Here is a 14217-nt window from a genome sequence, read left to right as displayed (position 1 = left end):
CCCCCCTGCTAGACTGTGCCCTCCCTCCCTAAACTGTAATGGGTAAGCTAACTGGTTATCACTGGGCTTATTGGTTACATGATTAATCATTGAAACTGTCACATCCCTAACTCCAAAAGGCCTTTTCCGGAGAAACTTTAATCATCTTCAGTATTTCCCACCCCAACTCAAAGAGGATCAGGGGCCAGCATGGACAGGGTCAGAGCATGAGAATGATTTCCCTCCTCAAGGGAGCTTGTGGCACAGCTGGGGGTTAAGAGTGGAAATAGTTTTGAAGGCTATAGTTCATTGATGTATTATTGTTATAACTGTTGATTTACATTGTTCAAGATTCATAATAAAATTCCACCTAATCTTGTTCTTTGAAAAGAAAGGGATTTGGGGAGTGATCCCGGAGTCCTGGCTCCCCACGCCACTAGAGAGGACTACAAGGCTTTACCAGTAATAGCGGCTGGACAGTGGCTGGAGGGGGCTGCGATGACACCCCACACAAGGACTGCACTGGTTTCTCTGTCCCTCACATTACAAGCACCGCTGCTGCATGCTTTTGCAGTGATTTGGATGCGCTGCGGCCTGTCAGCGCACAGGGGCTTCCCGTCTGCCCATGTTTCCAACAGTCTGTTTTAGAAACATTTCAAACATGGACACATGTCAAAACATTTTAAATGTTCGAATGCACATGGAGCTATGCAGCAGATGAGCAAAGTGCAGGATTCAGAACGAAGAACCAGGCCCGTGGAAAGACGATGTCAGCGCTGCACTGATGTGTGTGCACCACCCTCACTGCCGGGAAATCGTGCTGAACTCACAGATCAGAGCGTTGTCGACCCTATTTCCTGCAGGCTCTGCCTTGGCCCCAGGGAAGATGCAGTGACATAGAGCTGCTGCTTTGCATAGGGCTGTCCCAGTGACTGCGCCCTGCTCTGGGGAGCAGCTATAAAGGGGCCGGTTTAACGCTTGGTGTCTCTCAGCTCCGTGTCAGTCGGTGCAGAAGCAGCAAGATGCTGTGGCAGACTCAGCTCCTCGGGCTCCTCCTGCTCTGGGCGCAGGGTAAGGGCAGCAGTAGAGGAGGGAGAAGCACAAACCTGTCAGTAGTTTCCATGATTTTGATACTGATTCTGCTGGACAAGGAGTTTGGATCCCTGTAACACCATTCTCCACGTCTAGCTCTATAACGAAAACTCAGTTTTCTCAGAGAAAATTACAGCTGAAAAAAATCTAATATCCTTTGGCTGGTCACTATTTTCATTAGACTTATCCAGTATTATTTTCATTATTTCTCTCCTACACAGGCTCCAGTGGGGACACTATTGTGACCCAGTCTCCCGAATCCCTGGCTGTGTCCCCAGGAGACACAGTCACCATCAAGTGCAAAGCCAGCTCCAGCGTTAGCAGCAGCATGAACTTGTACCAGCAGAAACCAGGGCAGGCTCCGAAGCTCCTTCTCTATGGCACAAGCAGCCGCCCCTCGGGGGTCCCCGACCGGTTCAGTGGCAGTGGGTCTGGCACCGACTTCACTTTCACCATCAGCCGGGTGGAGGCTGGGGATGCTGCAGATTATTACTGTCAGCAGAGCTGGAACTTGCCTCTCACAGTGCTACAGCCCCGTACAAAAACCTCCCTGCCCTGCTCCGTCCTGCTGCTCCGGCACCAGCTGCTTCCTGCCCAGCCACAGCCCAGTGACTCTCCTCCCTCGGGACAGCGTGAACAGGGGCTGAGCTTGTTTACGGCTTTTCCCCATCACTTCTGCCCCTCAGTCACAGATCCCTGTCTCAGCCCCACAGACCTCACACCCAGTGAGTTGTGGCACTCTGCTCAGCTGTCTCCTTTGCACTTTGCAGGCTTATTTGTCCTGAGATTTTCTAGTCCTTTTAGGCATGGGTCTTCTGCAGCCTCTATCCCTTTGTATATCCAGCCTCTATACTTGATTTGGACACAGCTCCTATACCTTTGTTCCAAGCAAGCACAACTCTCAGACCAACCTCAGTGTTTCCATTTGATAATAGGTGAGTTTATTGGTACAGAGTGATAACAAAAAAGCAACAATACACACAAACCATCAATTCTCTATGTGCTGATCCTGATCCTAGGGCTGTCGTCAGGGTCAAAGTACATGCGGTCAGGATGCCGGCTCCACTCTGAGGCTGTCTCTCAGGTGTCAGCAGTCTGGAGGTGGGATGCCAAGGCCCACAACCCCCCTGCAGTGGGGTGCATGACACGGGCTGTAGGGAGGATCTTGGTCCCTGGTGTCCTCAGGGACACTTCCTGAGGACGGGGATGGTGATGGGGACCCGTCTCAGGGAGCAAGATGGGGAGGTACAAGGAGAAAGAGAAGGAGGGATGAGAAGGAACAGGGAGGGATGAGAAGGAGCCCTTTGTTAATTTGAAGTCTATTTTTTTTATTTCTCCTTCCCCCTTCATGACTTCTGATGACTTTTCTTCTGTGTCCATCTTTGGTTGGTTGTCTCTTTGTGATCACACCTCCACAAAGCCTCCCAGGCCATCTCCTAATTTGTCCTCTTCCACAAAACTGGGACTCAGCCCTGCTGCTGCTCTGGGGCCTTGTCGCTGGTGTTACTCAGCTCGTGTTATGGAGCAGTATGGTACATACTTCCTTTGTTTTCAGACTTTGTGCCCTTGTTGTGTTAGACAGTATGGTATATACCCCCTCAATTTTCAGGCTGTTCCCATCCATTGCCCTTGTTGTGCTAGACAGCCCGTCTGCTTCCAGGGCTATACAAACTCTGTGTGTGAAACCCAGGCTCTTTAGAAATCAGTTAACCCCTGCTGCCCATCTTGAACCCTGATAATGCATATATCTATACCTATAAGCCAATTCCCAAATAACCCAAGACTTTTAAATGCCATTCCCAAGCCAATAGTCTTGCAGCACATCCTTGTGGATTTGTAGACATCTCCTTTTTCAGCCAGCCCTATCTCCCCAGCCACAATCGTTCCCCTTTGGCCCAGGTTTCACCTCCAGAGGTGCCCAAGGCTGCTTATGCTCCACCCGGGAGAGATGAGACCCAGCCAGGTGGGACAGGGTCACTCTCCTGAGCTCAGCATGGACTTTCCAGCTGAGAGGGGTGAAACAGCCAGAACCAGAAGAATTAATAAGCAATAAATATGTGCTTCTTGGAGGCATGTGGTATTTTGCCTAAATCGGTAATATTAGTTAATATAAGGCTTTTAAGTTTGTAAACTGCAAATGTAACTTGTCTGTCATAAGTTTAACCATAATGATAAATTAACTGTTCATGAAACTGACTGGGCCCCATAGACAAAGCTGTAGCTGTAAGATTAGGAGACCTAATGGTTGTTTGCTCAGGGTTCAGCGTTGATGATAAAACTGGATCCAACTGCCTGGCACACCCAACACATTAGAAGAAAACACATCCCAAAAAAGCATATTCAAATGAAACCTAAAAGGGGATGGGCTTAGATGGAGCAATATCTTTTATCATAATTTTAACACCTTTCAATCCCATAGGGTAACAGCTATAAGGCAACATTATGAGTGGCACTGAGGCCAACAGATTAACATAAGACTAGGTATAAAAACAATGTGGATCAGGTAACCAGCAGGAAGCAGGGAACATTTCTGTTCCATGCCCGGACCCCAGACTCCTGGTGTGGGTGAGGATTGGATCATGATCAAGGGACCTTCCCTGGTAACCCTCTAACAGCATTGATCAAGGGACGCCTGACTTCACTGGAATCACTTGATGCGTACCTGGCATTGAGGGACTATCAATAAGTTGCCAACCCATGTCTGTCTATCTGTTGTTTTCAACAGCTTATTGGCTAATACCCTCGCAGTGCCCAGCTGGCCTGCGATAGATTGATCTATCTATCTGTTGTTATTATTTACTATTAGCTCTTTAATACTGCATTATCTGCTTAGCGCATTTATCTTTCTGTTAACTGTTGTGTGTGTAAGCTATAATAAATTTGCCTTTATTTCACTCCCAACTTTACCTCCTCGATCTGAAACTGAATCAGACAGCCCAGTTGGCCTGTGATAAAACTGATACACTCACAGTGCCCAACTGGCCTGCGACAGAAGGGCCAGGCACAATTGTGCGGGGCCGCCTTGATGCCTCCAGCTGATCCTCTGCTTTTCCAAGCTAATGCGGCTAGGTACAGGGGGGCAGTTTCAAGCAGGTAAAGCAGCAAATGGAGAAGTCTGTGCCCTGCCCCAGGGCTATTCATACCATTTTCCCCAGTGCTTGCATCATGCCAAAGCAATTGAAAGCAAAGCCTCGCTCCTGCCAGAGCGGCGTCCACCTGCCTGGGCACAGAGCCAGATTCCCTCTTGCTTGTTCCCTTCTCTTCCTATGAACCTTCCCACCTCGGGGTCCCAATGGCTCAGCTCGCACAGGAAGGCACCACTCATCCCTTCCTGGCCTGTATCCTGGGGTTTGGGATGTGAGACATCAGGGTCCCAGTCATTCTTAGGGGAGATAGGGGCCCACAAACCATTTCCTGGAGAGGTGCCTTCACCAGCAGCCTTCTGGGCAAAGGTGAGTGCCTGCCCCTGCTGGGAACTGTGTCCCCCCGGCAGTCTTGAAAATATGTAAAACATCTTCCATGCAAACATGTCCCTGCCCTCCCCCCAGGGAGGGGTCACTGCTCCTCCAAGAGCAGCTTTCTAAAACTCTTGTGAAAAAGTCGCCCGACCCCAAGAGAGGGTGGTGAGTGATCATCACTGCCTTTACACTACATCAAACACATTTTCTGCCCAGGAAGGAGGCTGAGCAGAGACTGGGTTTAACTGAATCAGCACCTTCCCATCGGTAAAATGCTACATACTAAAAGTATCCTAACATGGGAAGAGATATCTAAGACAAATTTGGAAACAATCTGGTTATTCTAATGGCATCTTCTGGCCAATAGAGAGCAGCTTGAGACTTGTAATCCTTCCTCAAAATAATCTCAGTATAGTCTTATTGTGATGATGCAAGAGAAGTGCAGCAATGCTGTTCCCAAACCAGATCAGAGGTGATATGTGGGCAGGAGCTCTAAGACGGATGGAGTCCTGATGTAGAATATTTGAATTTGCCTGATCATGTCGTATTGACCGTACTACAAGTTGTTGGGGGGTAAATATATTCCTGGTTGTCTTGACTCAAGCCAAACTTTAACATCAGTAACAAATTTGCCTGGGTCAAGACGGGGTGAACTTACTGAAAGTAAAGCAACAAACTTCCATGCCTTTTTCTGCCCCTGAACAGGCAAGCTCTTTGCTCCGTGGCTCTTACTGCTCTAACTCTGTAAGGGTCGGGGGTGGGAGCGAGATGAAGTTGGCACATTGCATCCATGTGTCCAGATATCTGAACTGCTGTGCCCTCCACCTCTACGGTGCTGGGACCATTAAAAATGTAACTCTGAACAGATGGCATCAAATCCAAAGCCCCTTTAACATCTTTCCATTCATTTCCCCGAGCAATCGAGAGGGCCTGCTACAGTGAACACTGCAATAACGCCCTGTCTCTAGTTCCTGCCCTGGGGACACTCGGCACCCTCCGTTTACACCAACTGAGCATCCGCACCTGGAGGCTGCATTATTCTGCTGAAAATTACAAGGGCCAAGTTTTCCTGCATGTGCGATGAAAACCTTTCTGTACACTCCCATCAGCCACTTGGCCCGCTCAGTGCTAAAACCCTAGAAGCACCAGACTGCTGATGTTTTGATGACCCTGGACCCCTGTTCAACCTAATCCTCCTTGAGGATGACCTGAAGCTCTTTCCTCCTGACAATGCAGCCATGAAGGAGACAGGAAGCCTCAAGCATCATTAATTGAGCCTCGTATTTACATGTCTTTCCATACATGACCCTTAAAAGATGTAGGGTCTGAGGAGTGATAAGCTCCTGCTGTACAACAGTGAGCTGTGGAGGATGCCAAGTAAAGAAGCACCATGATGTTATGGGTGCATCTGATCTGGCTTCTCTTCTCCGTGGTTGAAGGTAGGTAGCACAGACATTGCATTATATGGACTTTGAGGCCAACACTGAAAAAGCAGATTCACCCCAAGGTTTCTCATTTCCCCAGTTTCCTAGAATCCAGTGGGGAGATTGTTATAACACAGACACCACCTTCCCTGACAGTGAGTCCTGGAGAGACAGTCACTATTGACGGCAGGGAAGCTGCTCCTAACACAGAGTGCTTGGAAAATTGAGCAAGAAAAATTGTGGCAATGGGACTGCTTAGACTTAGATTGATTCACTGGGTGCCGAGCCACACAGTGGGAGGGAATGCTTTAAGTAGAACAGTTCCCAGGCAGCCGCTCTAATTAAAGCACGGCAGCATCATATGGATTAAATCCCTGCATGTTTCGAAAATGTCCACGGGACACTCAATGAGACATTCGATGAACTTTATTTAAAGCAATGCTGTGACCATTTTTAATCGCCAGGGGTGAATGCATGTGTTGCTGTGGCGATGCCTGAACACATCAGAGCACATGTAGAGGCACCCACTGATTTTAATCTTACTTATTTCCCCACGGGAGAGTTCGAGGGATGGAGCCTGTGCCCAGTGACATGAGTGCCGAGCCCAGGAGCTGCCAGCACCTCCCAGGCTGATAGCAGAGATGCTCATCAAACATCCCTGCAAGTCCTTATTACCACCCTCCCACCCCCTCACACACAGTCTCCCTGTCATGGGCCCTGGGGCCACAAACCTGTGCACAGGGTCTCATCTGCAGACCCCAGCTCCTAACCCCAGCCTCCTGGGCCAGTTGCAGCTTCCCACTGTGGCGGCACTCCCTTTCCTGGCATCCCGCCCTGCAGCAGTGCCCACCCTGGCCTGCATCCCCCAGCCACTGGGGAGGCCCCAGCAAGCCCCGTGTCATAGAAAGACTGGGTGGGCATCAGGGAAGGGGAAGAGTGCAGTCAGGCCCAGATCTGCTCCTGCTTCCTCCTGGGTGACACTGGAAAAAGCCCTGGCAGGGTGGGCTGCTGGGCTCCACAAGCTGCAGGCAAACCAGGGGCTCAGTCCAGGAGGCAGCATACGGCACATGCCTCAGGCCCCCTGCGCTGTGTGCAGAGATGGCTCCAGCCAGTGCTGGGTCATGATCCCAAGCAAGTAGCAAGCTTGGGTCGCTGCTTTTCTGGCTCTGATTGTCCAGGTGACCCTGAGAAAGAGATGCTTCCTCAGGACTTGCTGAGGAGTCAGAGGGGATGAAGAGACACTGGATCCATGACTAACTAAGGCTTTGGCCTGGGAGACCGGAGGGGCTTTCTGTCCTTGGCTCTGCTCCCGCCCCACGGTGCGAGCCTGGTGCAGTTACTGGAGCTTCTTCAGGCTTTGCTTTTCCCGGGGACAAAAGGATGGTGGTGCCAGCAACTGCCCTTCATAAAGTGCTGGAGCGCCCATGAGTTAGTGAGTATGCAATGTCCCTACCCATCCTGCACACCCAAATTATTGCTCCTAAGCAAACCTGGCTTTCCCCTCTGTCTGGCTCTACACTAATGCACAACTGATAAGGCTGCCATGTGTGAGCAGCGCAAATACCCAGATGGAAGGAAGCTGGGTTACATTTACACTGATGTCACCTCACACAGACTTCTCTCTTGCCACAGAGCAGAGGGCATGACCCCGAGTCGTCACATTGCAGCCAAGTAGGTGTGGATCAGACCTCAGGAAGAACTTCCTTCCTGCCGGGACAAGGAGGTGGAGAGGCAGGCTGTCCAGGGAGCTGCGGGACCTCCTTCAGTGGAGATTTTCAAGATGGGTCTGGGTGAGTGCTGTGCCGGGATGACTTCCGAGTAGCCTTCCGGCATTCAGAGCATTGAAAAGGGGGCACCATCATTCCCGCAAGGGGTTCGGGTAAAACCCCAACAGACAACTGAACTCCACACCCCGCATGGACATAGTTTCTTGGTTTCAAGTTTCAAGGGTTGAAAAGGACCTGAACAGATCATCAAGTCTGACCCCCTGCCCTGGGCAGGGATGAGTGCTGGGATCATAATACCCCAGCCAGATATCTATCCAACCTCCTCTGGAAGACCCCCAAGGTAGGGGAGAGCACCACCTCCCTGGGAGCCCATCCCAGAGCCTGGCAGTCCTAACCATAAAGTAATGCCTCCTGATACCAAGCCTGAACCTGCTCTCAGTCAATTTGTGGCTGTTATTCCTTGTTATCCCAGGTGGAGCCTCACCTATTTTCACTGGTCCCCCCTCAACCAGCAGTTCCCCTCTTAGTCTTCTCTTGTGGAGGCTGGATAGATTCAGGTCCTTTAGTCTGTCTTCATAGGTCCTGGCCTGCTGACCTCTGACCAGGCGAGTGGCCCTCCTCTGGACCCTCTTGATGGTAGCCACGTCCCTCTTGAAGAGCAGCGCCCAGAACTGCCCAGCTGCGGCCTGACCAGCGCCACATGGAGGGGGATGATCATCTCCCTGGACCGGCTTGTGATGCATCTGTAGAGGCAAAGAACATGTTAAAAAGTTCAGCTTTTTCCTTTGCTGCAATCAGATTGCCAAGCCTGCCCTGTAGGGACCCCATGTTACCTGGTACCTTTTCCTTACTCCCTATGTATTTGAAAAAGCACTTTTTCTTATCCTTAATTCTGGTTGCCAGGCCCAGCTCCGTCTCGGCCTTGGCCTTCCTAACCGCCTCCCTGCAATCACAAGCCATGGCGGTGTAATCCTCCTTGGTGATTGCCCCTTGCTCCCACTGACTGTATGCCACCTTTTTTGCCCTCAGGCCCTCCTGGATGCCTTTGCTGAGCCAAGGGGGTTTATAGCACTCTCGACCCCTTCGGTTCACGTAGGGATTGACTCGCTCTGAGCTCGGAGGATCGTCTCCTTAAGGAAGAACCGCCCGTCCTGGCCTCCCATCTCACTGAGGCTCCATGTCCCCAACATCTCTCTTACTAATCTCCTTAGCTCATTGAAGTCGTCCCTCCTGAAGACATCCCCATCCTCATCCCAGATCTTAGGCACTTCTGAACAAGGGCTCCAACTGCTCCAGCTGCAGGAAACAGCAGGGCCCAGTCCTATCTGTAGCTGTGACTAAGATGCCCTCAGGTCTCCTGATGCAGGACTCATTCCCCTTCTTCTTGGCCAGGATGCTCCAAGGCGTCAGCCAGGGCACTCCACAACATCTGGGCTCAGGGTCTGAGAACTGCTCCCTGCAGCTTGACCTCCCTCTGCTGACCCCCGAGGAGACGGGGAGCGGAGGGCAGTGTTGGGAGGTAGTGACAGCCCGGGGCAGGGCCGTGGCCCAGGGAAAGCCCTGATCCAGTGCCACCCTGACAGCAGGAGGGTCAGGAGGACTCTTCACATGCTGTCGCCGACTCCCTCGGGTGCTCCGATGCTGGAGGTGCAGAGCAGGCAAACACAGCATCAGCTTCAAATCATTGGACTGTAGAGGCTGTGGAGGGCTGTGCAGGCTGGGAGGAAGCCCCATCTGCTCTCCGCTCCACTGCTGGTCATGGGGTCACCCCAGAACAGCAGGAGCAAGAGAGAGTGAGGGGCCGTGAATGTCAGAGCCACGTCCTGGCCCAGTCTCATGTGCAGAAAGTGCTGTCAGGACGTGGTGCTGTGCTCCTGGGGCAGGGCTGTCTTTGGCCCCTTCCCTGCAGACCCTGCCCAGGCCCCAGGAAATGCACATTGGCAAAGAACAGATGGTTGCATAGGAGCACCCCGGCACAGTGCCCTGCTCTGGGGAGCAGCCATAAAGCAGTCAGCTGAACACTTGGTGTCGCTCAGCTTCTTGTCACTTGGTGCCGAATCAGCAAGATGATGTGACAGACTCAGCTTCTCTGGCCCCTCACGCGCTGGGGCCAAGGTTCGAACAGCAGCAGGACACAGTGCTGCTCAGACAGGACACTGTCACACAACTGGAAGGCACTGAAGGTTGGCTCAGGGCTTGCAAGCCCAAGCAGGATGTTTGCATTGCTGGGACATGGACTCGCGGCAGGCTGTGCACACAGATACAGCAGTGAGATAACCCGCTTGGAGCTGAAGGCTGCAGAATACGTGCACGCAATTGGACACCTGCAACTCCTGGGTGGGAAGCCCGGGAAAAAGAGACTGGCTGAGGAGAGGTCTGCACAGGAGAGGAGCTGAGGGCTGCAGGAGGAAGGGCTGCCTCTGAGGGGGGCTGCAACCAGGACAATTGCTTGTGAGAGGACGACTGGCAGGAGAATTGTTTCTGAGCTGCTACGGAGGGCAGAGGAGACACCAGCTAATGAATACCCAGGCTCACATGACTTCCTTTACTAAAGGAGCAGGGTTTGTGTAAACCAGATCCCCTCCACACACTGAAGCTCCCTGGGTGCAGGGATTCAGTGGGAGGCAATCCAGGAAAGGGAAGGGTCCTAGAGAAGGGGCTCTGGGAACGCTGAAGGAAGTCCCAGCAAACCATGACTGTGTGGGAGCTCCAGCAGAGAGCTCAATGAAGTAAAGCTGAGAAGGGGCACCCCGGGTGCCAAACACAGGGGAGCTGTTTTGGGGATGGTGTGATTTTTTGCAGGCACCCAGGAGAGGTTGTGCAGCGGGAAGAAACCCCTGGTCTCTGGAGCAGTTGCACTGAGGTCCTGGACCCCGGTGGCAGAGTCTATATTCCTCCCCGATCCCCCACACCACCAAGGGTCTATGCTGGTGGCTCCTCCAGGGAACCATTGCGATGGGTGTGTATTTGGTGCACTTTGAAGCAGCCCCTGACTTGTGCCCTTTTTGTGGGCAAAGGGCGACGCTGTTGCACCTAGTCTGGGAGGTCGGCAGGTTGCAGCCCCTGCACCTCCTCCTCCACAACCTCCTGCTGAGGTTCTGGTTGCATTTTTCCCCACACCTTTTTATTTAGGCACTCCCCATCTGTCACCGCACTAAGACCTGAGCCCCCCTGGTCAACCTCCTCCTGGTTCTGGCCACGCTCACTGTGGCAGAACGCCACCTCTGTCTCTCCCCAAAAACCCTGTGATAATTTGGTTAATAGGGGCTCTTTAGGTAACCCTGCGTTGTAACCTGAGTTGGATACATTCCTGAGGGAGCGGGAAACCTGCTTCTTCTGCCTACATGATTGGCATCACATACCTAGGTGAGGGCCTTATGCTTCCTATTGTTAAGCAATATCAACCTGATTGGGAGGGGGCTAGAACCTCTGCCGCTGTGCCCAGCAACCACTGATGCATTTCAAAATGGTTGACTGGCAGCCAACAGGTGCTGGCCTCCATTGGACCAGGGAAATGAGGTCATGAAGTCTATATAAGTTCAGGACTGCCTGCTGGGGGCAGGGGGGGAGAAGACTTTAGGAAAACTGAGAGAGAGAGAAGAGCTGGACCATCTGAAACTTGTTCTCTCTCTCAAAACTCACGATCAGTGAACTGCCTGCCTCCAAGGGAATCTCCACCTGCCTCTGGATGATACTTGTATGTAAACTACCTGAGACATAACTAGATAAATAGCTTGCAGTAACTCAGATGTGTGATCACAGGCTACCCCAGCCACCCTGTTTGCTCTTTGGGATTTCTTGGATACTACACAACTCTGTACCCTATTCCAACCCTACTCCTTGTAACCAATAAAGTTCTCCTTTGTACCTAGCGTGGGAGACTTATTGCGAGTGGGTCTAGTTTATGCCTTGGGATCCCATTGATGCACCTAACTAAGGGAGACCACTACTTGTGCTTCCAACTGAGAGAAGCATCCCAAGTTGTTAAAGTGAGTCAAGTACTCTCGAGGGCTGCTAGGCCTGTATTTCCCAAGGGACACCATGCCAGAATCAAGCCTGTCCCTGGGTGGTGGCAGTTCTACCTCTAGGCTAGCGGGTGTGCTCCAGGAAGAGGATCGGCCAGACATGAGGCACCCCCGGGGAGGCACTTGGAGCCTGGAAGGTGTTCGGGCACAGTGAGATGCCTCAGTGCAGGAGCACCCCCTACTGGCCCACCACACTCACTGTCTGGCTAACCAGGCAGAAGGCTCTGGCTGGGAGGGTTCCCAGGGACATTGGGGCATTTTTCCTGGGTGTGCTGCAGTCCCATATCTGGGCGGAGCACCACTGGGTGGTAGCCACTGCCTTTGAGAGCCGGTGGACACTGGCTGGGGTGCTCTGCTTGCTGTCCCCCGAGGGTGCACTTGTTTTGGCTCTATGACCTTCATGAGCACGTCCTGTTTTTTTCATTACTTGTCCCAAGGAATTAGTTGTTAATTGAGCTCACTGCCGCCGCCCAATAGTGGTGGCCATGACTCCCTTGGTGGGCTAGGCCCACAGCCTCAGTTTTCAAATAGATGCACCGAGGTCCTGGCAGACGACTCCATCTCCTGAGCAGATGTCAGCATTGCAACACCTCCTCTGAGGCAGAGCGAGAACAGCTCCAGGGCTGCTCAACTGCAGCCGTTTCACAGTTGGTTACTTCGCTGTGGGCAGAGTGATTCTGTGGGGATCTGGCTGATTAGGTGTATGCACCTTATAAGTTGCCTGAGTGTTAAAGTTTAAAACTCAATTGCTTTTGCTATATGAATTTGCTCCTATTTGCTGGTATAGATTGTCAAGCTCAATGAAAATATGTTGTTTGCTAGCTATGTGATGTCAGATCTGTTAATTTCTCAGTTATTAATGTAAATCATAAATTGTTGTAAATTCAGGATGTCATCTTAACTCGCTGAGCCGTGGTGAGGCCGCAGCTGGAGTACTGCCTCCAATTCTGGGCTCCACAATTCAAGAAGGATGTTGAGAAGCTTGAAAGAGTCCAGAGGAGAGCCACGCACTTGATCAGAGGGCAAGAGAACAGGTCTTATGAAGATAGGTTGAGAGGCATGGGACTCTTCAGCCTGGAAAAGCACAGGCTCAGAGTGGGGAGCTGCTGGCTGCTTATAAATACATAAGGGATGTACATCAGGATCTCGGACAACGTCTGTTTACCAGAGCACCCCAAGGAAAAACAAAGACCAACAGTCATAAACTCCTACAAGACAATATTAGGCTGCACATAAGAAAACATGTCTTTACTGCCGGAGCCCCCAAGACCTGGAATAGGCTCCCTCCAGAAGTGGTGCAGGCACCTACTCTGGACTCATTCAAGAAACACTTGGATGCTTGTCTTGCTGGGATCCTAATACCCTAGCTGACTTCCTGCCTCTGGAGCAGGGGGCTGGACTTGATGATCTGTGAGGTCCCTTCCAGCCCTAACCTCTAGGACATGTATGAAGTGTACAATAGAGTGTGGTCTGGTGCGGGGAGGACCGCGGGAGAGCGCTCCAAGGAGTGGTGGCTCCCAGCCTGTAGATGGAGTGGGAGTTGACTGACTCCTATTGACACCCAAGGATCCCAGAAATTTGGACATGGCTGCAGGTAGCGTTGCCACTGGGGTTACACTACAATTCAGACAGTGACGACTGTAGCATGCGGACACTCATATTGTGGATTTAACATCCAGGGTGATTGAAGATACCTCCACTGGATAAAAAGAGTTCTGCAGAAAAGCATGGTTGTGCATGCTAAGGCAGGGCTTCCCATGCCCTATTGCAATTAACTGCTGGAACAACATTAGGGTAATGTAAAAATAGGCCAGGGCAGGGCCAGGGCAGATTCTCAGGCTGAGTCCTGGAGTGATAGAGCAAGAAGAAGTCCCAGCTCACAGACACTCCTGACTTGAACATCATTGCTGTTCTAGGAGCTGTGGGCTCATTTCTATGTAATTAGGAGGCAACAGAAACAGGAGATACAATGATTAAGAGATGTCTTCCACTCTCACACTTTTAGGATGACCTACTATTCCTATTTTTATCCCTATACCCGTTCCAGGCATCCATTTCTCTGTACCTTGGGCCCTCCAGGTCCAACACATTTACTTTCTGATGTAATTAGCTCAATGTTCTCAAAGGCACTTTCAACACCCTGGGTTGGACCCTGGTAGGAGCAGGACTAGACCAGACCTCAGATGGCCTCTCAGAACAGACCTCAGGTGCCCTCTCTGCATCTGTTACACGCAGGGATGCTCCGGTCTGAGTCAGGGAGCTGGCTAGGGACATGGTGCTTCCTTCAGCACCTGGTGAGTTGTCTTTATATTCACAGGGCAGGGCTGTCATGAACCCCTTCCCTGCCACCTCTGCCCTGTTTCTGGGAATGTGTATTTTATAGAGCTGCTGCTTTGCATTGGGCTGCCCCAGTGATTGCGCCCTGCTCTGGGGAGCAGCTATAAAGGGGCCGGTTTAACGCTTGGTGTCTCTCAGCTCCGTGTCAGTCGGTGCAGGAGCAGCAAGATGCTGT

This window comes from Crocodylus siamensis, chromosome 2 (assembly GCF_052110815.1).
Source record: "Crocodylus siamensis isolate JL-2025a chromosome 2, ASM5211081v1, whole genome shotgun sequence".
Lineage (NCBI taxonomy): Eukaryota > Metazoa > Chordata > Crocodylia > Crocodylidae > Crocodylus > Crocodylus siamensis.
Note: the sequence above shows the minus strand (reverse complement) of the source record.